The 20,962-nt window shown below is 38.1% G+C and overlaps 1 protein-coding gene across 2 annotated transcripts in view; it reads left to right on the top strand.

The window, feature by feature from the left end:
- The window catches only part of SHROOM3 (shroom family member 3), a 298,494-nt gene that overhangs the window by 20,409 nt on the left and 257,123 nt on the right, over positions 1-20,962 (top strand). The gene's annotated exons all lie outside the window — the stretch shown is intronic.

Genomic DNA, 20,962 nt, shown 5'->3' with positions numbered 1-20,962 from the left:
CATCCGTGGCCATCAAACTGGGTAAAATAGTAACATAATCTCTGGTTTATGGTTTGAATCCTATTAATTATAATTGTGTGGACTTGTACAGTTGAGAATGCTTTGGGAGTTTTTTAAAGCGAGATTTTTCAAAGACCACATTCCTCATTAGACCTTCCCCATTAAGGCATGCTTGAATGATGCTACACAGCCGAATAGTTGAGATTTTTTTCCACTCTTGTCATAGACTGAAGACAAAGGATTCTTCCGCCTGCCAAAGTTCCCGGGAGCCTAGGTTGAGCGGCTGTGACAGCGCTTCAGCGGGGAGCTTTTTATTCAGTCTTCGATTTGCCGTCAGGCCTCATTCACTAAACAGGATCAAGTTGGAGCAGTATATGGAGAAAAAAAAAAATCAATGGAGGAAAATCCCACACAGCCAGATAGAGTGCCATGGAGCCACTTTTCCTTTCATTGATGCTGAGTCATGATGAAGTCTAGGCTAAGGCACAGAAAACGGTAAAATCCTCATTCTAACTGCATCGTGTATTCTCAGTGCTTTGGCTAAAGTCACGTCAGAACAGTTGAGCACATGTATTGCATTAGTATTGCGATTTACTTGACTTCTCTGAGAAGTGGCAAGAGTTGCATGAAAGAACTGGGGGACCTGTGGTTGATACCAAAGGTAGCTTGTGGCCTTACACCCCTGCTCATTGTCAGTCTCTCCTAGCCTCTACCTCGTCTGGAAAGTAACCCTAATGTACCTGCTCCTTCTAATTCACAAAGTTCTTGTGAGGCTCAAATAGGATCAACTCATATGTTTGTTACAGTATCAGGGCATACTTCTTATTCATCATCCCTAGAATTTTTATATTTGAATTTAGAAGTTGTGTGTATATGATTCTTCTGGATATGCATGTGTGGACTTTCACCATTACCAAAAGAGGTAACTGTTTAATATTACCCAAGGAAAAGCGTTGAGGGCTATAACTTATATAAGTTATATAAGTTATGACATAACTTATATAACTTATGTCATATAAGTTAAAGGCACTTTTAAACTTATATGGAAGATAAAAATGGTCTTTCCATTTGCCTTCAATTTAGTAAAAATAGCATATTTGTGAATGGACATATCCACAGGCATCCTTCCCTTTAATGTAAAATCCGGCAAAGCATAGTAACTAAGAGCACAAGCTCTAGAGCCAGAATTTTTGGGCTCACATTGAAATTCAGTCACTTGCTAACAGTGTACCTTTGGAAAGTTATTTAACCTCTGTTTTTCTCATTTTTAAAACTGGGATAATATGTCATAATTACTTCATAAGATCATGTGAGGTTTTAATTAGTTAATAGAAGTAGAGCTCCCAGAACAGTGGCCAAAACACAGTAAATATCATTAGTATTATCTAGTTAATTGAAAGAGAGTTTTGGGGAAAGAAGGAGAAAGAGAGGGTCAAATAAAACTCTCCTCCCTGCCCAAACAAAACAAAACAAAACAAAACAAACAGGAAAGAGTTGTCAAGAGAGGTTAAGACAGCAGGGAAGGTAGAGATCCTGATGGAGACACAGATGCACAAACACACCGAAACAGACACCAAGACAGAGATGCTTTCACCCTTGTCTTTATGACCTTTATGTTTCTTACCACTGAAGGTTTTAAAAGTCGTATTACATCTTTACATTATAGTCTATGTATTCATTTGCTAGGGCTGCCATAACAAAATACCACATACACACACACACACACACACACACACACACACACACACACACACACACACACACACACTGGGAAGCATAAACAGTGGAAATGTTTCTCGCAGTTCTGGAAGCTAAAAGTCCAAAGTCAAGGAGGTCGGCAGGTTTGGTTTCTTCTGAGGCCTTTCTCCTTGGTTTGCAGGTGATACCTCTCATTGTGTCCCCACATGGTCTTTCCACTGTGTGCGCACATCCCTGATGTTTCCTCTGTGTCCAAATTCCCTTTTCTTATAAGACACTGGTCATGTTGGGTTAAGGTCATATGACTCTAATAGCCATGTTTTAACTTAACTGTATCTTTAAACACCCTATTTTCAAATGCAATCATATTCTGAGGTACTGGGGTTAGGGTTTCAACATATGAATTGGCAGGGGATGAGGGGATATGATTCAGCCCATAACTGGTTATAAATGCTTTTTGCCCCACACATAATGAGAAATTAACTAAAGGGCCAGAATTTACTCCAGTATCATGGAAAGGAGTCAAAGGCAATTATGAGTCCAGTAGAAAAATTTGTTTGAATATCTCATGTGGTACTTATTTTTTTTTAAGATTTTATTTATTTATTTGACAGAGAGAGAGAGTTAGCGAGAGCAGAAACAAGCAGGGGGAGTGGGAAAGGGAGAAGCAGGTTTCCCGCTGAGCAGGGAGCCTGATGCGGGGCTGGATCCCAGGACGCTGGGATCATGACCTGAGCTGAAGGCAGACGCTTAACCGACTGCGCCACCCAGGCGCCCTCATGTGGTACTTATTTTAATCATAAGAAGGACAGCTGACTTTTATGGAGCAACTCAGACTTCCATGGAAAAATAATAGACATTTGACAATAGTTTTTGGCTTAGTCCATACAGAATTTAGAAAGTAGAAGATAGGAAAACAAAAACTACACTAGTTATTTTAGCAGAGGAAATTTAAAACAAGGACTACGCATTTACTATGACCTGCTTATGAGGAGTAATGTAGCATGATATCATCAGTGAAGTGGATACCTGTGATGTTTGGTGGGATGTCAAGATGATCACAATCTGTGGGGACTAGCCTATGACAGAGAGCAGAAACGGACTGCGGTAACAGACTGGAGGGGTACTGCTGTCTCTGTTAGTTGAAAGCACAAGCCTTGTAATGATACTTGAGAATTGTTTGATGGGCAGCAAATTAGATCAATTGCTGTGTACCAGATGCCAGCTACTTATGTTCTTTTGCTCAGGTAACCACATCTGGAATAGCAGCTACAATTGGCAGGACTTGATTAAGTTTACAATAATCCATGATCATTATCCAAGATGAATACATCTTCTGCACAGACCAAATAGGCAAGCTAAATTGGAATGCTAGGAATCACCATACCTGCATCTTTTAAGTCTTTGGTGGTGACATTTATCTTGGCAATTATCCTAGGGATGTAGTATTGCTTTTGGTTTATTGCCTAGGATGGGGTGGAGGGAGTTCCATGAGCTTTCACTTGGCCCTTCTACACTACTAGCTCTTTTGCAACATTCCAGTGTAGAGATTAGACCCATTTCCAAGCATGTCTCCACGAATTATACATTCAAGAACTAAGGAAATAACCATAGGGTGAGTCCTGGAAAGTAAACTTGAGCCCAAACTTCACTGATCCTCTGAGCACCATTAAGTCCTCTCTTTGCCTACTGGCCTGCAGTGGTGTTTTGGGTCCCCAGAAGTTCGCAATCATTTAGAACCAATATCAAGAAATTTTCAAAGATCTATAGATTCTTTCATTTCCCTCGGTAAAAAGGTCAAGACGTCACCTGAATCCTATTAGCAAAGTTGGTCCACATCACTTGTTTATCTAAAGAGCTAGTATATATGCATGTGTATGTATGGATGGATGGATACCTACTTATTCCAAAAATAATTTCAAGTAGCTACTAGTCTAAGAAGTTGCAGTAGCCAAGGAGGGGCACCACTCAGATCTTCCTTCAGAAGAAACTGCTGCAAGGAAGATAATGGTCAGACAGCCTCCAACTGTCAACACCTTTTATCTGCTGCAGTGTTCATGCCAAGACCATGCTCCCCATTCTGCTGCAGGTGGATGGCTGAGCAGATCAGGGATGAAGGCTGGGTCATTCCTGACCGATGCCTGCTGTGCGAGGCAGTCTGCTCCAGGTTCAACCTGGCCAGGACTTTCTCAGGATTGCAGCCAGGCTGAAGCTCCCCCTACTCAGTCTTCCTTCCTTCCTGCTCTCCTTTCACATGTGTCAGACTCGACGGGGGTCAGAAGGCTCTCACCTCTTATTCCCAACCCATCTCCCCTGTATCTTCCTCAGGTGTTTCCCCAAGTACACATCTTGCATGTCAAGTTCCACTTTGGTATTTGTTTCTCCGAGGACCTGAGTGGACATTGAAATAACCTTAAGTGCAAAACTGAAGTCCATTGAATATTAGACTGTTGGCAAATATAAGATTGCTAGGCTTTGGGTAACAATTTTACCTATTTCTAATAATGGAAAGTTTCTTGAAAAATTAATTAAAGGTGCCATACATAAAAGGTTGAACAGAGCTGGTTTTTCCCCCCTGGAAAAACGTCATTGCTTTAAGTGGGAAAGTGTCACTTTTGAAAATAAAATTTTAAAGTGGATGTAGGAAAGAGAAAATTTCTGGGCTGGGGAACAGAAACGGAGATCTTGAGCAGTGTTTACACATTTGTCTGTCTCTGCTGTTTATCTTACTCTATTTTGGTTTCCATTTTATATCATAAAGTGTTAACATAAACTAAGATGTCAAAAATGAAAAATGTGGGGTTCATGTGGTGCTCTCAACAGGCCCCTCGAAGAATATTTTTTCTTCTTTCAAGGATCAGCTAAAATTGAATTTGGCATTGTTTGCCCTTTGTTGCCTAGGCATTCGGGTCAGACTCTTGTCTGACCTGAGTGAGGTGGTGATGGACAGTTCTGTGGAAGGCATTAACACAGCCTAATCAGATAAACTGAAAGCAAAATTGTTTTTCTCTTCTCCCACGGCATCTGCTCCTTCATGTTCTTCCTCTTTTATGTTCTCGTCCAACTTGCCTTGTGAATTCTCAAGACATAGTACAATTTGGTGTTGATGGTGGGATAGAGGTTTTGTACGGAAACAGTTGTATGAATCTGTGTCTTCTGCCCTGTATACAGACTCCCTCCGTAACTAAGAGGAGTGGCAAGAAGCCTCAGCCACTGAAGCATGGCCTCGTCTGTAGTATTTTCTTTACCAAGTGCAGCAAGAGGGGTCCTGCTGTTTCCTGGATGCCCTATTTGGCCTTTCAGTCAGTGATGATGATTCATTTTTCATGGAAGAATTTAAAACCTTCACCTTGTACTAGTAACAATAAGTCCAAGTCTAGAGTCAGCAGAAGCCTTGCAAAAAATAATCAAACTAAACAAAACTAAGAACACCAAAAGCCAAGTTCTAAGGGCAATGCAAAATCTCTTTGGTTTGTTTGTTAAATTTTACATTTTAGCAACAATAACAGACAAGGAAGGACTATGCTTGGGTATGGGCTGAAGATACAATGACAACATGGGATACCGAGAGAGGAAAATACTGCCAAAATAGTATTTTGCTTCTCTGTGAAGAGAACAATAGGAGGAAATTATTTGTTGCATTTGTGCTTTATGCCAACCCTTGTGCTGGATGATTTTTATACATATAACCTTGGTCCTCCCCAGAACACAGAAAAGAAAGCATGTTACCTCCATTTCACTGAGGAGTAAACTGAGGCTTAGAGAAATTAAATCAACCCCAAATCACATGACCTCTTTGTAGTCCCTCTGGGATTCAAACCCAGGCCTGTCTGACTTTAAAATACAGATGAAGGTGAATGGTCATGGAACTATAAAGTATAGAGCAAATACTGGTAAGAGAAGCTAATGCCTCAAGCAAATAAGTAATGAGTTCCAGTCTAGAGCAAACAAAGATCAAGGCTCTCGGTGATTGCCCTCTATACACATTGCTAATCCTAACGAGGTTCTCCCAGACCTTACAAATGAAGGCACAAACTTCAACTGGCGATCTTCAAGGAATGAAGTGAGGAAAAAGGGAAAGCATAGAAAGATCAAGATGAAGATATATAGTCCCAACTTTCATAAACCTAGTCATAATTTGAAGAATTCCAGTGACCTTTGTGTGCCAAAACTTCATTTGCACTGTCTTGAACTTAGAGAAATGACTTGGTTATAAGGTTGACTTCCAAGGAGTGCATCCTACTTTCCAATAATTAATTTTGAAAATGGATACAATAAACCAATCCGACAAGAGGCTATAACAATTGTAAATATCTATGCACCTAATATTGGAGCACCTAAGTACATAGAGCAAATATTAACAGACATAAAGGGAGAAATGATGGTAATACAAAAGTTGTAGGGGACTTTAACAGCCACTTACATCAATGGATAGATCATCCAGGCAGAAAATCAACAAGAAAATAGTATCTTTATTTAAATGACACATTAGACCAGATGTATCTAGCATATATAGAATATTCCATCCGAAAACAACAGAATATACACTCTTTTCAAGTGCACATGTAACATTCTCTGGGATAGATCACATGTTAGACCACAAAACAAGTCTCAATAAATTTAGAAGCTTATAATCATATCCTTTTGGTCACATCTTTTATAACCATAACAGTATGAAACTAGAAATCAATCACAAGAAAAACACTGAAAAAAACCCACAAACACATAGAAGCTAAATGACATGCTACTAGATAACCAATGAGTCAACAAAAAATCAAAGAAGAAATTAAAAAAAAATACATGGAGACAAATGAAAATGAAAATACAACAGTCCAAAATTTGGGGGACAGAGCAAAAGCAGTTCTAAGAGGGAAATTTATAGTGATACAGGCCTACCTCAAGAAATAAGAAAAATCTCAAGTAAACAATATAACTTACATCTAAAGGAACTAGAAAAAGAAAAACAAAGCCCAACGTGAGTAGAAGGAAGGAAATAATAAAGATCAAAGCACAAATAAGTGAAATGAAGACTAAAAAAAGAGATCAATGAAACCAAGAGCTGGTTCTATGAAAAGATAAAAAAAATTGATAAACCTTCTTTTTTTCAAAATTGATAAACTTTTACTAGACTTGTCAAGAACAAAAAAAAAAGAGAGAAAACAAAGTCAGAAATGAAAGAGAAGTAACAACCAGCACCACAGAAATACAAAGAATTTTAAGAGACCACTATTAAAATATATGACATGTGGCACCTTGGTAGCTTAGTCATTTGAGTGTCCGGCTCTTTTTTTTTTTAAGATTTTATTTATTTATTTGAGAGAGACAGAAATAGTGAAAGAGAGCATGAGCAGGGAGGAAAGGGAGAAGCAGGCTCCCTGCTGAGTAGGGAGCCCGACTCGGGGCTCCATCCCAGGACCCTGGGATCATGACCTAAGCCAAAGGCAGATGTTTAACTAACTGAGCCATCCAGGTGCCCCGAGTGTCTGGCTCCTGATTTCGGCTTGGGTCATGATCTCGGGGTCATGAGATGGAGCCCCACGTCAGGATCTGCACTCAGCGGGGAGTCTGCTTGAGATTCTCTCCCTCCATCTTCCCCTGCCCCTCCCCTCCACACACACACACTCTCTCTCTCAAATAATTATATAAATTAAAAAGAAAAAGAAAATTTATATGCCAACAAATTGGACAACCTAGAAGAAATGGAAAAATTCCTAGAAGCATACAATATTCCAAAACAGAATCAAGGAGAAATAGAAAATCTGAACAGACCAATTACTAGTAACAAAATTGAATCTTTAATCAAAAAACTCCCAACAAACAAAAGTCCAGGACCAGATGGATTCACAGCTAAATTCTACCAAACACTTAACAAGGAGTTAATACCTATTCTCTTCAAATTATTAAAAATCGAAGAGAAAGGAAAGCTTCCGAATATATTCTACAAGGCCAACATTACCCTGATACCAAAACCAGACAAAGACACTATAAAAAAAGAAAACTCCAGGCCAATATCCCTGATGAATATAGATTCAAAAATCCTTGACAAAATATTAGCATACCAAATCCAAGAATACATTTAAAAAAAACATTCACCACAATTGTGTTGAATTTTTATGGCGATGCAAGGATCAATCAGTGTGATATATCACATCAACAAAATGAAGAATAAAAATAACATGATGATCTCAATAGATAAAAAGCATTTGACAAAATTCAACATCCATTCATGATAAAAACTTTCAACAAAGTAGGTTTAGAGGGAACATACCTCAACATCATAAAGACCATTATGAAAAACCCACAGCTAACACGATACTCAATGGTGAAAAATGGAGAACTTTTCCTCTGAGATCTGGAATGAGACAAAGATGTCCACTCACTTTTATTCAACATAGTACATAGTCCTACCCATAGCAATCAGACAAAAAAAGAAATAAAAGGCATCCATATTGGTAAGAAAGAAGTTAAAAGGTCACAATTTGCAGATGACATGATACTATCCATAGAAAACCTTAAAGACTCCACCAAAAAAATCATTATAAGTAATAAATGAATTCAGTAAAGTTGCAGGATACAAAATGAACACACAGAAATTGGTGGCATTTCTATACACTAATAACAATGTATCAGAAAAAATGAATTTAAAAATTGCATTTACAATTGCACCAAGAGGATTAAAATACCTACGAATAAACTTAATTAAGGAGATGAAAGACCTGTACTCTGAAAACTATAAAACACTGATGAAAGAAATTGAAGACAATGCAGACAAATGGAATGATATTCCATGCTCATGGATTAGAAGAACAAATGTCATTAAAATGACCATACTGCCCAAAGCAATCTACAGGTTCAGTGCAATCCCTATTAAAATACCAATAGCATTTTTCACAGAGCTAGAACAAATAATACTAAAATTTGAATGGAACCACAGAAGACTCTGAATAGCAAAGCAATCTTGAAAAAGTACAACAAAGCTGGAAAAGACTTTTCAATAAGTGGTGTTGGGAAAACTGGACGGCTACATGCAAAAGAATGAAACTGGACCTCTTTTTCACACCATACACAAAAATAAACTCAGGATGGATTAAAGACCTAAATATAAGACCTGAAATCATAAAACGCCAAGAAGAGAGCAAAGACAGTAATTTCTTTGACATCAACTGTAGCAAGATTTTTCTAGATATGTCTCTTAAGGCAAGGGATACAAAAGCAAAAGTAAACTCTCGAAACTACACCAAATAAAAAGCTTTTATACAGTGAAAATAACCCATCAATAGGGGCACCTGGGTGGCTCAGTCATTAAGCCTCTGCCTTCAGCTCAGGTCATGATCCCAGGGTCCTGAGATGGAGTCCTGCACCAGGCTCCCTGCTCAGCAGGAAGCCTGCTTCTCCCTCTCACATTCCCCCTGCTTGTATTCCCTCTCTAGCTGTCTCTCTCTCTGTCAAATAAATAAAATAAAATCTTTAAAAAAAAAACCCATCAATAAAACAAAAAGTCAACCTACTGAATGGGGGAATATATTTGCAAATGATATATCCAATAAGGGATTAATATTCAAAACATATAAAGAAGTTATGCAACTCAACACCAAAAAACCTCTAGTAATCCAATTTTAAAAAGTAGGCAGAGGACCTGAATAGACATTTTTCCAAGAAGGACATATACAGATGTTAACCAGGCACATGAAAAGATGTTCAATATCACTCATCATTGGGGAAAAGCGAATCAAAACCACAATGAGATATCACTTTACACCGGCCGAATGACTAGACTCAAAGAGACAAAAAATAACAAACGTTGGTGTGAATGTAAGTTGGTGTAACCACAGAGGAGAACATTGTGGAAGTTCCGCAAAAAATTAAAAATAGAGCTATCATATGATCCAGTAATTCCAGTACTGGGTATTTACACCAAGAAAACAAAAATACTAATTAAAAAAGATATATGCACCCCAATGTTTATAGCAGCATTATCTACAATAGCCAAGTTGTGGAAACAACCCCAAGTACCCACTGATAGATGAATGGACAAAGAAGATGTGGTCCATATACACAGTGGAATATTACTCAACCATAAAAAAGAATGAGATCATGCAATTTGAGACAACATGGATGAACCTAGAATGTATTATGCTAAGTGAAATAAGTCAGACAAGAAAGAGAGATACTATGTGATCTCACTTATGTGTGGAATCTAAGAAACAAAATAAATAAACAAAAAACTGAAACAGCTATAAATACAGAGAACAAAGAGATGATTGTCAAAGGGGAGGAGGGTGGAAGGACAGGCAAAATGGGTGAAGGGGGATAGGAAGTACAGGCTTCCATTTGTGGAATGAATAAGTCACAGGAATAAAAGGCACAACATAGGGAATAGAGTCAATAGTATTGTAATAGGGTCATATGGTGACAGACGGTAGCTACACTGGTGGTGAGCACAGCATAACATATAAACTTGTTGAATCACTGGGCTGTACACCTGAAGCTAAGACAACACAATGGGCATGTGAAGATATGGAGCTTTAGAGAAAGGAAGCTTGAGGTTTAAGGTGAAAAATATCAAGAATGGGTCAGCGAAGTCCTATCTGGTCTGGTAAAATTCTGAAAAGTTCTCTTCATTTAAAGCTTTATTTGTCATTGACATACATGGTTTAACAACATTTTAAAAAATTATAGCTATCTCTCAATTAGTATTTAAAGTGTGCCCAAATTTAATGCTCTGTATGCATTAATTCATTTCTTCTTTACAACACACTTATGAAGTAGGTCCTATTATAAACCCCACTTTGCCGCCGAAGAAAGAGACGTGAAGACTGTCCTTTGACCCCAGACTCAGAGCCACTAACTACACTGCATCCCTCTGTCTACCCTATAGCGTTTCTGTGAGAATCAAGTGAATTTTTGTGTGTGAAAATGGTTTGAGACCACAAAGCACTATATACTTGAAAGCCAGTTCTCAAGAGATAGAAAATTGTTATTCACTCTACTCTGTGGAACACTCCTTTTAATACAGTACTTGGAATATAAGTTACTGTTGAAGCTAAAATAAAATTAGCTACAGATAAAGGAATATTTTTGGATGGTGAAATAAGTATGAAGAAAAACGTAAGGATAAAAAGGGAAAAAATGATGTACAAAGGTAAGGTGTAATTAAAAAAAATAGCCTTTCTTGGGGTTGAGAGTTTTTCACAGAGCCGAAAACAGAGATTGCATTGCCACGTTGTGTAGAATGGTTGCTGGAACAGGATTGACCTGTCTGTAAAGGGATAATTGCATGGCCTAATAGATTCTTCCCACCTTCAACTGCTAATGAAGCTCTTGGAAAATGTATCGCCACTTAATGAACGAGGCTAAAAATGCCAAGAATGCTTTTGCCAAGGTTGTGTTCTCTAGGCCCAGACTGAATTCATTATTTTGTTAGTGTACTGCCACCAAGCCAACTATGGGCAATTTAGCATGCCACATTTCAAGCAGAATTTAATTCATCTAATACATTCACTTCCGTGCGCCGTAAATGAGACAAATACCCCATGGTCAGGTGATAGCCTCTCAGTAATGCCATAAAAAGAAAGTAGTGATGTTAATGATGGAGAGTTCTTCAGTTAAGTCTCGGTTATATTCTCATTAAAAGCTGGTTCCAAAATTTGCCAAGGAGGGGCGCCTGGGTGGTTCAGTCGGTTAAGTGTCTGACTTTTGATTTTCACTCAGGTCATGATCACAGGGTCGTGAGATCGAGCCCCACATTGGGTTCTGCACTGGGCGTGGAACCTGCCTAAGATTCTGTCTCATCCTCTCTTGGCCCCTCCTTCCCCTCTTAAAAAAAAAAAAATTTGCCAAGAATATCAAGGTCCTAGCTTGTGCTATGTCTGTGCCTTTTTAAAGGGAAGAGGTTAAAGGTGTGTGTGTGTATGGATGGTGCATGCATGTGTGCACTACTTTATAATATCCAGCTCCATTTTTATTATGAAATGTCACTTATCTTCATACTAAAAAAGAATCGTTAAGGTCTTGACCAAAGAAAGCACCTCTGAGTGACCCTTAATCTGCTATGCATATTTTTTTATGGAATCACACAGCTCTACGGTTACCTGCAGATAGTTACCTTTTATTGGTACTACTTCCTTCTTTCTTTATGACCACATACTTTCCCTTGTATTGCAAATCTAAAAGCAGGAACATACTGTACCATATTCCTACTCAGAAACTGCTCACTTCCTTAAATTGTCTTTTTCCCCCAGTGTGAAATGTATCCATTTACAACTGCCTATTACCTGTTCTATTAGCATCCAACAACGTGGAAGGCCTCCCAACCACCATTTCTGCTGGGTCCTTAGGATGTACAGTAAAAAATATAGACCTAACAGTTTATGTTATAGAATGGCTTTATTTACTTTGGTGACTATTTATAGTATTTATTTATATTTTTAAAAAAGATTTTATTTATTTATTCATGAGAGACAGAGAGAGAGAGGCAGAGGCAGAGGGAAAGCAGGCTTCTCGCTGAGCAGGGAGCCCGATGCGGGACTTGATCCCAGGACTCTGGGATCATTACCTGAGCTGAAGAAAGACACTTAACCAACTGAGCCAGGCACCCTGTTTATAGTTTTTAAATAAAAGATTGAACATGTTCTTGAGTCCTTTAAAATAAATAAATAAAAGCAGGAACAGTTGGAATTTACCCAAGGAGGGGTCTTATTCAGTCTTAACACCCATAGTGCCTGTTTCCTGGTCAGAAAGTGACACAGGAATGCATCAAGAATGCATCCAACATCCAACAATAAGAAAATGTGTTGTAATAAGCAGCATTTATTGAATACTTCCTGTTTCAAGGGTCTGTACCTCTGAAGGAACATCTGAGAAAGACACCAGGGATCTAGTGAGCATCTTTTTTCCTAAACAGATTTAAGGGCAGCTCTCATGTACTTTGGACATCAGACTTACCTGGGAAGAGTTGAGGGTTGTATCATATAGGCTCTGGAGTCAGATTGCCAGGTTTTGCATCCTGTCTCTGCTATTTGTTACTTGTGTGATCTGGGATACATTACTTATAGCCTTGGTAAGCCTTAGTACTTCTGTTGGTAAAAATTAAAGAATGGGGGTCAGTGGGGAGCAGATAAGGGAACAAATAAAAATAGACATCTCATTAAGAGCATTGTGAAGATTGACACAGTGCTTGGCAGAGTTTCAGGCATAGAGTAAGCATGCAATAAATAACTATCAGCTATTTTGTCATGAACACTATTATTTTCTTTCCTTTACCTAGAGTAAGTCATTAACTGATCAAAATGTGTCACGTAGCTAAGACAGATTGGGGCAAAACAAGCAAAAACCAAAAACAGATGGAGAAACACAGCTTTGTGCGATACTTTAAACTTTTTCACCAGTCAAAAATTATAGGAGATACTATTGAATAGTAAAATTGACTGACTTTCCATTCTTTGTTAATTCATTCAACAATATTTGCTATCGAGTACTGTAATAAATGCTGTTCCAATAAAAAGTGGATCTAATTTGGGACTTGCTTTCAAAAACCACAATCTTGTCATGGAGATGAGAGGGTATTATGTTTGGGAAGCAGTGATGGGACACTGGAGGATGTCTTCTTGGGATCTGGCAACATTCTGTTTCTTGACCTTGATGATAGTTCTAGAATAATTAAGTTATGCACTTAGGTTGTGTGTACTTTTTGGTGTATGTGTTATAGTAAAAAAGTTTTTAAGAATGGTATGTGAACTATATCACAATTTAAAAAATTATGGGATATTCCTGACCTTGGATTAGGGAATGGTTTCTTAGCTAGGGCATGTAAAATACAAGCAACCAAAGGGAAAAAAAAATTAGATAAATGTCTTTATCAAAACCAAAAATTTACTTCTGAGGACACTTTCAAAAAGTGAAGACACTTTCAAGAAAGTGAAAAGATGACCCACAGAATGGGAGAAATATTTGCAAATCATGTGTTTGATAAGGTCTATTATCTAGAATATATAAATAACTATTGTATTTGTCAATTATACCTCAATAAAGCTAAAATAATAAAGTTAAAGAAGACAAACAGCTGTTAAAACTCAACGATGAAAAGAGACAATCCCATTAAAAATGAGCACAAGATTTCAATAGACATTTCTCCAAAAATGGTATGCAAATGACCCCCCCAAAAAAACCACATGACAACATCCTTTGTCGTCAGAGAAATGCTAATCAAAATTGTAAACCACAATGAGGTGCGACTTCACACCCACTAGGACGGCTGCAATGAAAAAGACAGACGATGGCAAGGGTTGGCAAGGATGTGGAGAAACCGAAAGCCTCCTGCACTGCTGGTGGGAATGTAGAAGGGTATAGCCACTTTGGGAAACAATTGGGTAGTTCCTCCAAAAGTTAAACATAGAGTTACTACACGACCCAGAAATTCCACTCCTAGGTTTATACCCAAGAGAATGAACACATATGTCCACATAAAATCTTGTACATGAAATACATGAATGTTTATAGCAGCACTACTCAGCATAGTTAGAGAGTGGGGGGGGGGGGAACCTAAATGTTCATCAACTGATGGATAAACAAAATATGCTATATTCATACAATGGAATGTTATTCCAATGAAGTACTGATTCCTGTTATATCACCGATAAAGCTTGAAAACATCATGCGAAGTGAAAGAAGCCAGTCACAAAAGACCACACGTTGCATGATTCCAGTTGTATGCAATGTCCAGAACATGCAAATCCATGGGAACAGCAAGGTTGTCAGCACCTGTGGGAACCCGAGGGTGGCCGGGGGAGGGGGAGTGGTGGGGACAAGGGGAGGGCTGCTTAGAGAGCCACTACCAAGAAGTACAGAATTTCTTTTTGGAGTGATAAAAATGTTACGGAATTAGGTAGAGGTGATGGTTGAAAAACTCCGCGAATATACTGAAACCGCTGGCTTGTATAGTCTAATGAGGTGAATATCATGGTAGGTGCATTATATCTCAATAAAATAAAATGTGAAGTATGGGAGAGTTTCATGCTTTGAATGGTTGTATTTGACTAAATTACAATTTACAGTGTATGAAGAAAGTAATAGGAAATAAATTTGAAAATATAAATTGGTATCAAATTATAAAGGAGTGGCTGGATGCCTGGCTGTGGAGGACCATTAAAGGTTATCGAGAAAGTAACTCATGTGATTGGATTATGGTTCGGCAAATTTAGTCTCACATCATTTTTATCATTCTCTCTGTATCTTCCTTTGGCTTTGTTTCAGAGAATACAAGTGATTTTGTACTTGGCAGTTTAGTTTTGTGTTAAGGAATATATGTGATTTAGAAATTTTCCCCCAAAAGACTTGATCCTATCAGCCTGGCGAACTGAATTATATAAACTTTTATTTATATAATCATATATATAATTATATGTTTATATATAATTTAAAAAATTATATATTTTTATATATAATTATGTATATAATATTATATAATTATATAAAAATTACATAAAAATGTAAAGCATTATCGATATATATAGGCATGACTTCTTTTCATAGGAAAGAAGTGAGAGAAGATGAGGGTGAGATTTTTGTCATGTTCACTAATGCACATCCCTGATTTTGAAAATAGGAAAGGGAAAACATGAGTATATCAGTCCAGGACACTTCTATTACAATAATTCAATGAAAATTGTCAAAAACTGTGAAGGGAATGAGAGCTAACAAAAATAGCCTGCTACAGTTTCATAGTTACTCATAGAAGACGCAAATTTCATGGGTCAGAGACAAAGGACTTTTATAGTCTGCATTTTACATAGTCAATTTCTACCTTACTGGAAGAGTTAACTATTTACAGAATTTTTAGAGATTTCAAATTAGCATTTGAAAGCTTAAAGCTTTCATTCTTAAGCTCTAATAAATGTAGTGTAAAATAAAATATTGCTTGCAGAAGAAGTATAAAATCTGTATCCCACATTGCTTTTTGAGTATATGCTGACTGGACATTTTAAAGGCTTATAAAGCAATGTTAGCTTTTTGGGTTAAAAACTATAAGCTAAAATAGAGTTTTAAAGAATCCAAAGAAAAGCACTTGAATTTACACACAGCATTTAACTTTTTTTTTTTTAAGTTTGATTTAAGTAATCTCTACACCCAGTGTGGGGCTTGAACTCATGACCCTGAGATAAAGAGTCACATGCTCTTCTGACTGGGCCAGCTAGGTACCCCTGTATATAGCATTTAACTTTCTTAATGCAGTTCTTCAGAAGGAGAGATAGACCAAAATGTGTTAAATGCAAATTCATTCTTCACACCAGCCTTCTTTAATACAATATTCCCAGGTGGGGAAAAAATTACAGGGAATGAAAAAACATTCAGTAGTGAATTCTAGTATTTTCTACAATATCCCCCTGTTCCATATGATTTAATCAGCACAAAGCCATACTGTTTAAAAAAAAAAAATCTCCACATTAGAGAAATCACATGAAACAATCTTGCCTATATCACCATATATTTTATTTTATTTAAAGCTAATGAACTGCATGAGCATACAAACAATCTTAGAGCAGCAATATGCCTGCAGAATATTTCTAGAAATCAGGCAGTATGCTGAGGACTGGCATATGGGGGAAATGAGACTTCAGTGGGGACTCTGGGATCTGAATCTGGAGGCAGCCGTTTTTTAGAGTAATTTGAAAACTCTTTGTTTTGAAAGAATCAGTTACCTAATCAGGTTAGAGAGGCATGTGTGTTTCATACATAAGGAGAGATGATCTCTCTACTCTTCCTAGACTCCCAAAGCCATTTGCTTCAATTAGATGACCTCCACTAAACACTGAAGGATCTGTTTTCTATAGTTTTCTAAATGCTGATCCGTCCATTATTAAAGAGACTTGGCCTTCGAGTGTCAGATTACTGCATTTCTTGTAAACCAGCTTAGTGGCAACAAAATACAATTCATCTCCAGACGTTGGATTTTTTAGCTGAGTCCTTCCATTTTTCTGTTTCTTGGTTAAAGAAGAGCTGCAAGTAAGTCCATGGGACTATTTGGTTATCAACTTTTCTCACTTTCAAAAGATCTGACCATATAACCTTTTGTCACCGTCTGGGATATTTGCCGTGTGTAAATTTATTTTCCTCTGGCATGCTGAAATGTATTTCTTTCTCTTAAGCAGAAATAGCAAAAGATTAAGAATTAGGAGATGTAGCCTCTCCTTTTAACTCTTAATCTCCCACATATAACCTACTGCATTAAGATAGTGCTTCTGGGAATGTGCTATGGTTTCCTGCAACGTGTGTGAGTCTGGTGGGCTAGGATAGGTTCGGCTCCAATTTCTGTGAGTTTGGAGTTCCTATGAATTTGGAAAAATAAGTAAGGTTTAAAAATATCAGAGAATGTTCATGAAATGTATCTAATTCATATGACCGAAAAAAGTCGGAGAGACTGGGAGCAACATTTCTTAAACGAAATAATATTTGATTTAACTTGATGTGTAGAAAGAGAGAAGGACAGCCCCACATCCTTAGGGAATCTCAGACAATTGCCCCTTGCAGCAAGACTACGCTTAATATGTCCTTTTTCTGTTTTTGCCTGAATTGTCTGGAGGCTCAAAACCATTCTTAATCCTCAGTTACAGTGATTGGATTAATTTTTAAATTTTTAAATCATTGTCCTGATTTTTTCTTCCTACTTTATCATGTATGTGTATATATAGCTTGTATGACTGATATATGTGAGTGTGTACATATATATATATATACACAATTTCTCCCATAAAGTCATTTGTGATTGTTTTTAGGAAAAAGTGAGATGTAAATACTTGATAAAGAGCACATGAGGTGTTCAGGATGGTTCTTTTTCCATCCATAATTTTTAGTTAACATTTTCTTTTATATCAAGGGAGGACTGAAGCTCATTATGAACAGGGAATATAGAAAGAGCACACAATGGGTGCCTGGGTAGCTCAGTTGGTTAAGCGACTGCCTTCAGCTCAGGTCATGATCCTGGAGTCCCGGGATCGAGTCCCACATCGGGCTCCCTGCTCAGCAGGGAGTCTGCTTCTCCCTCTGACCCTCTTCCCTCTCGTGCTCTCTATCTCTCAGTCTCTCTCAAATAAATAAATAAAATCTTTAAAAAAAAAAAAAAGAAAGAGCACACAAAACAAAAAGCAAATTAAAAAATAGGTCTTGAGAGGGTTGACTATGGGTCAGCAGGAATAGTCTTTCAATTTTCCTTTCTAATACTGGGGATTTTACTCAGATTGCAAAATGCGGTTGAGATGTAGTGACTCAGAGACTCAACATCTGTTAGCAGAAGGTAGGAGGGCTGTGATTACAATCTAAGTTTCAGAGCCTGGGCGGTGGGCCTGCCATCTGAGAAAATGGCCAGGGCCAGCCGCCCTTTGTCTCCCTCCCCTCCTCCCCCACTGCCCTCTCTCAGACCCAAGTCCTCAAGCTGCCCAGCCAGGCTTGTCGAAAGGAGAGCACATGAAGCCCCCGACCTCTCTCTGCTCTACCAGCCAGAAGATAACCTACCTGTGTCTGTTCCCTCGGGTCTCTGTTAGAGGGTGGAATCCAATGCAGTAAACACATCAACAGTAAATATTAGATAACCGAAGAACTCATTCCCTTCTCTCATCGCATAGGAAACCCATTCTAGTCATCTTTCCATATGGTTTCAATGCCCTGTGTTCTCTGGATTCAGGAGTTGAGATGTCACATTGGGAGTCAACCGTCTCTTAGTCCCCCTGCCTATGTCCCCCACCTTCCTGCCTCTTCCTGGTACCAGCTGCCTGCAAATAGCCCGGGCTCTGGGCTTTTTTCTTTTTTTAATTTCCAGGTGAAAAGGAGGATTTAAATTTCCCTGGCTAGAGTTGGTAAGAAAGATTGGAAAGCAGATAAACTCCTAACTGAGTATTTTTTCTTTCCCTATACAAATAGAAAAACTGATAGAACATTTATGAGAGAAGAGTTATATGTTTACTTGCTTGGGAGATTTTGTTCCAGAAATAAATATTTAAAGATGCAGCCATTTATGGTATTTTCATGGACCCACCTGCCCACTATAAATGGATCAATTATGTTTGTTCACCTCTGTAGAGGAGCCTTAATGCTTTAGTAATGAGTATTGGAGAAATCGTGGCAGAATGGGGCTGCGGGAGTGGAGTTAGATTTGGTCAGGTAATCCCTTTACATTGGACTATACAGGGCAGCATCTTTATAGAATGTTGGCTTGGCTATGACCCATGTTTTGTTCTGCAGTTCCTGAAAAGGCTTTGTGTATCACTTTTTCGTCCCTTTCCAAGTCATTTGAAAATAAATAGAAAAGAGAATAATATGATCAGGGCTCCAATTATATTTATTGCTTATGTATGGTGGTAGTGGACATAGGGATGTTTACTATTTTTTATATCTTATATATCTGAAATATATCAAAATAATTAACTGTTTTTTATTTTTATTTTTTAAGACTTTATTTAGTGGGCAGAGAGAGAGAGCACAAGCAGGGGGAGTGGCAGGCAGAGGGAGAGGGAGAAGCAGGCTCCCCGCTGAGCAGGGAGCCCGATGTGGGGCTCAATCCCAGGACCCCGGGATCATGACCTGAGCCGAAGGCAGACGTTCAAGCGGCTGAGTCACCCAGGCACTCCCAGTTAAATGTTTAAAAAAAACCAAAACCAAAAACCAAATAAATGTATGGCTTTGGGAAATCAGTCCTACATGGTCATATGACTCATTTACATAGATACTAATATGGTCTCAGTTTGGTCATTTCAATTTTTTCTGCTTTCCTATCCCTTAAGCAAAGACAAGAGGAATTTTATGGATGTGACTAGTTGTTTTCCACCCTCTCTGATATATAGAAGAGAATATGTGTGCATTGCCATTTGCTTAAAGATCAGCAGCTTCCATCTCTCCTGGTTGGGATACAAGTGAACACAAATGAGTTTGATCAAGAAAGCATAAGTATTTGCATTGCGGACTATATTTATTTCAAAAGCTCAGAAAGTTGTGTATTTAACTAGCAGTTCAAAAAGCTCAGAGAAGACAGAGGATGGCAATTAGTATATTTTGAAAAGGACATTTCAAATATGCAGCAAAAGATTATTTGGCTGTAAATAAGATGAGCATGAAACTTTTCCTTGTAGATCCGCACTGAGTGCTGGCAATAAACCATATCGCTTGGCTGAGCAACCATCCATATCCCAATCCACTGGCACATATTCAATTCTTGTAAAGTTCAAAAAAAAGGAAAAAGAGAAAGAACTGGTTCTTTGGTGATGGGGAGGGGGAGTTCCAGGAAAGAAAGCTGCAAGCTAGGCTCTTATTGGTAGCCAGGACCACCCCGTATGGCCATGAGATTTTGCTCTGTGCAGCTCCTAGGGACATCATTCACATAGATCCCCAAATGAATGACACCCCCTATAGTTGTGCAATGTCTCAGCCCTAGTGGTAATCATTTATTTGACAATTTGGAAATGTTTCCAGAAGTATCCTTTGTGAAAGACAAAGGTCTACTGTGTGTCTTAAATACTTCGCTATTAACCCTGTAACTTGTACTGAGCAACTACTTAATAAATATTTATTTGGTGAAGAATGAGAGAAAAGAAGGTTTAAAAAAAGCTTTATTGAAATATAATTCACGTATCATAAAACTCACCCATTTAAACTGTACAATGATTTTTAGTATATTTATGGAATAGTGCAACTATCACCACAATCAATTTTAAAACATTTTATCACTCTCCCACCAAAACCCCATACCCATTAACAGTCATTCCCTGTTCTCTCCTTCCCCAGCTGCTGGCAGGCACCAATCTGCTTTCTGTCCCTGTTGATTTGCCTACTCTGGACAGTTCATGTAAATGGAATCATACACTGTGTGGCCTTTTGTGATTGGCCTCTTAACATAATATTTTCAAGGTTTATCTATATTTTATTTTTTATTTTTTTTAAGATTTTATTTTTGCACGTGCGTGCAAGAGAGAGAGAGAGAGAAGGAGAGAGAGAGTATAATCGGGGAGGAGGGGCAGAGGGAGAAGCAGACTCCCCACTGAGCAGGGAACCTGATGTGGGGCTCGATCCCAGGAAGTTGGGATCACGACCTGAGCCAAAGGCAGACACTTAGCCGACTGAGCCACCCAGGTGCCTGATTTATCCATATTTTAGCATGAATCAGTAGTTCATTTCTTTTTGTTGCCAAATTATATTCCATTATATGGATATACCACATTTTAGTTATCTGTTCATCAGTTAATGGATATCTGAGTTATTTCCACCTTTGACTATTATGAAT

The sequence above is a fragment of the Eumetopias jubatus genome, unplaced genomic scaffold (assembly GCF_037043125.1).
Source record: "Eumetopias jubatus isolate StellerSeaLion01/CBP00866 unplaced genomic scaffold, mEumJub1_p1.0 scaffold_2, whole genome shotgun sequence".
Taxonomy (NCBI): domain Eukaryota; kingdom Metazoa; phylum Chordata; class Mammalia; order Carnivora; family Otariidae; genus Eumetopias; species Eumetopias jubatus.
This window is presented reverse-complemented; position numbering and strand designations above follow the sequence as displayed.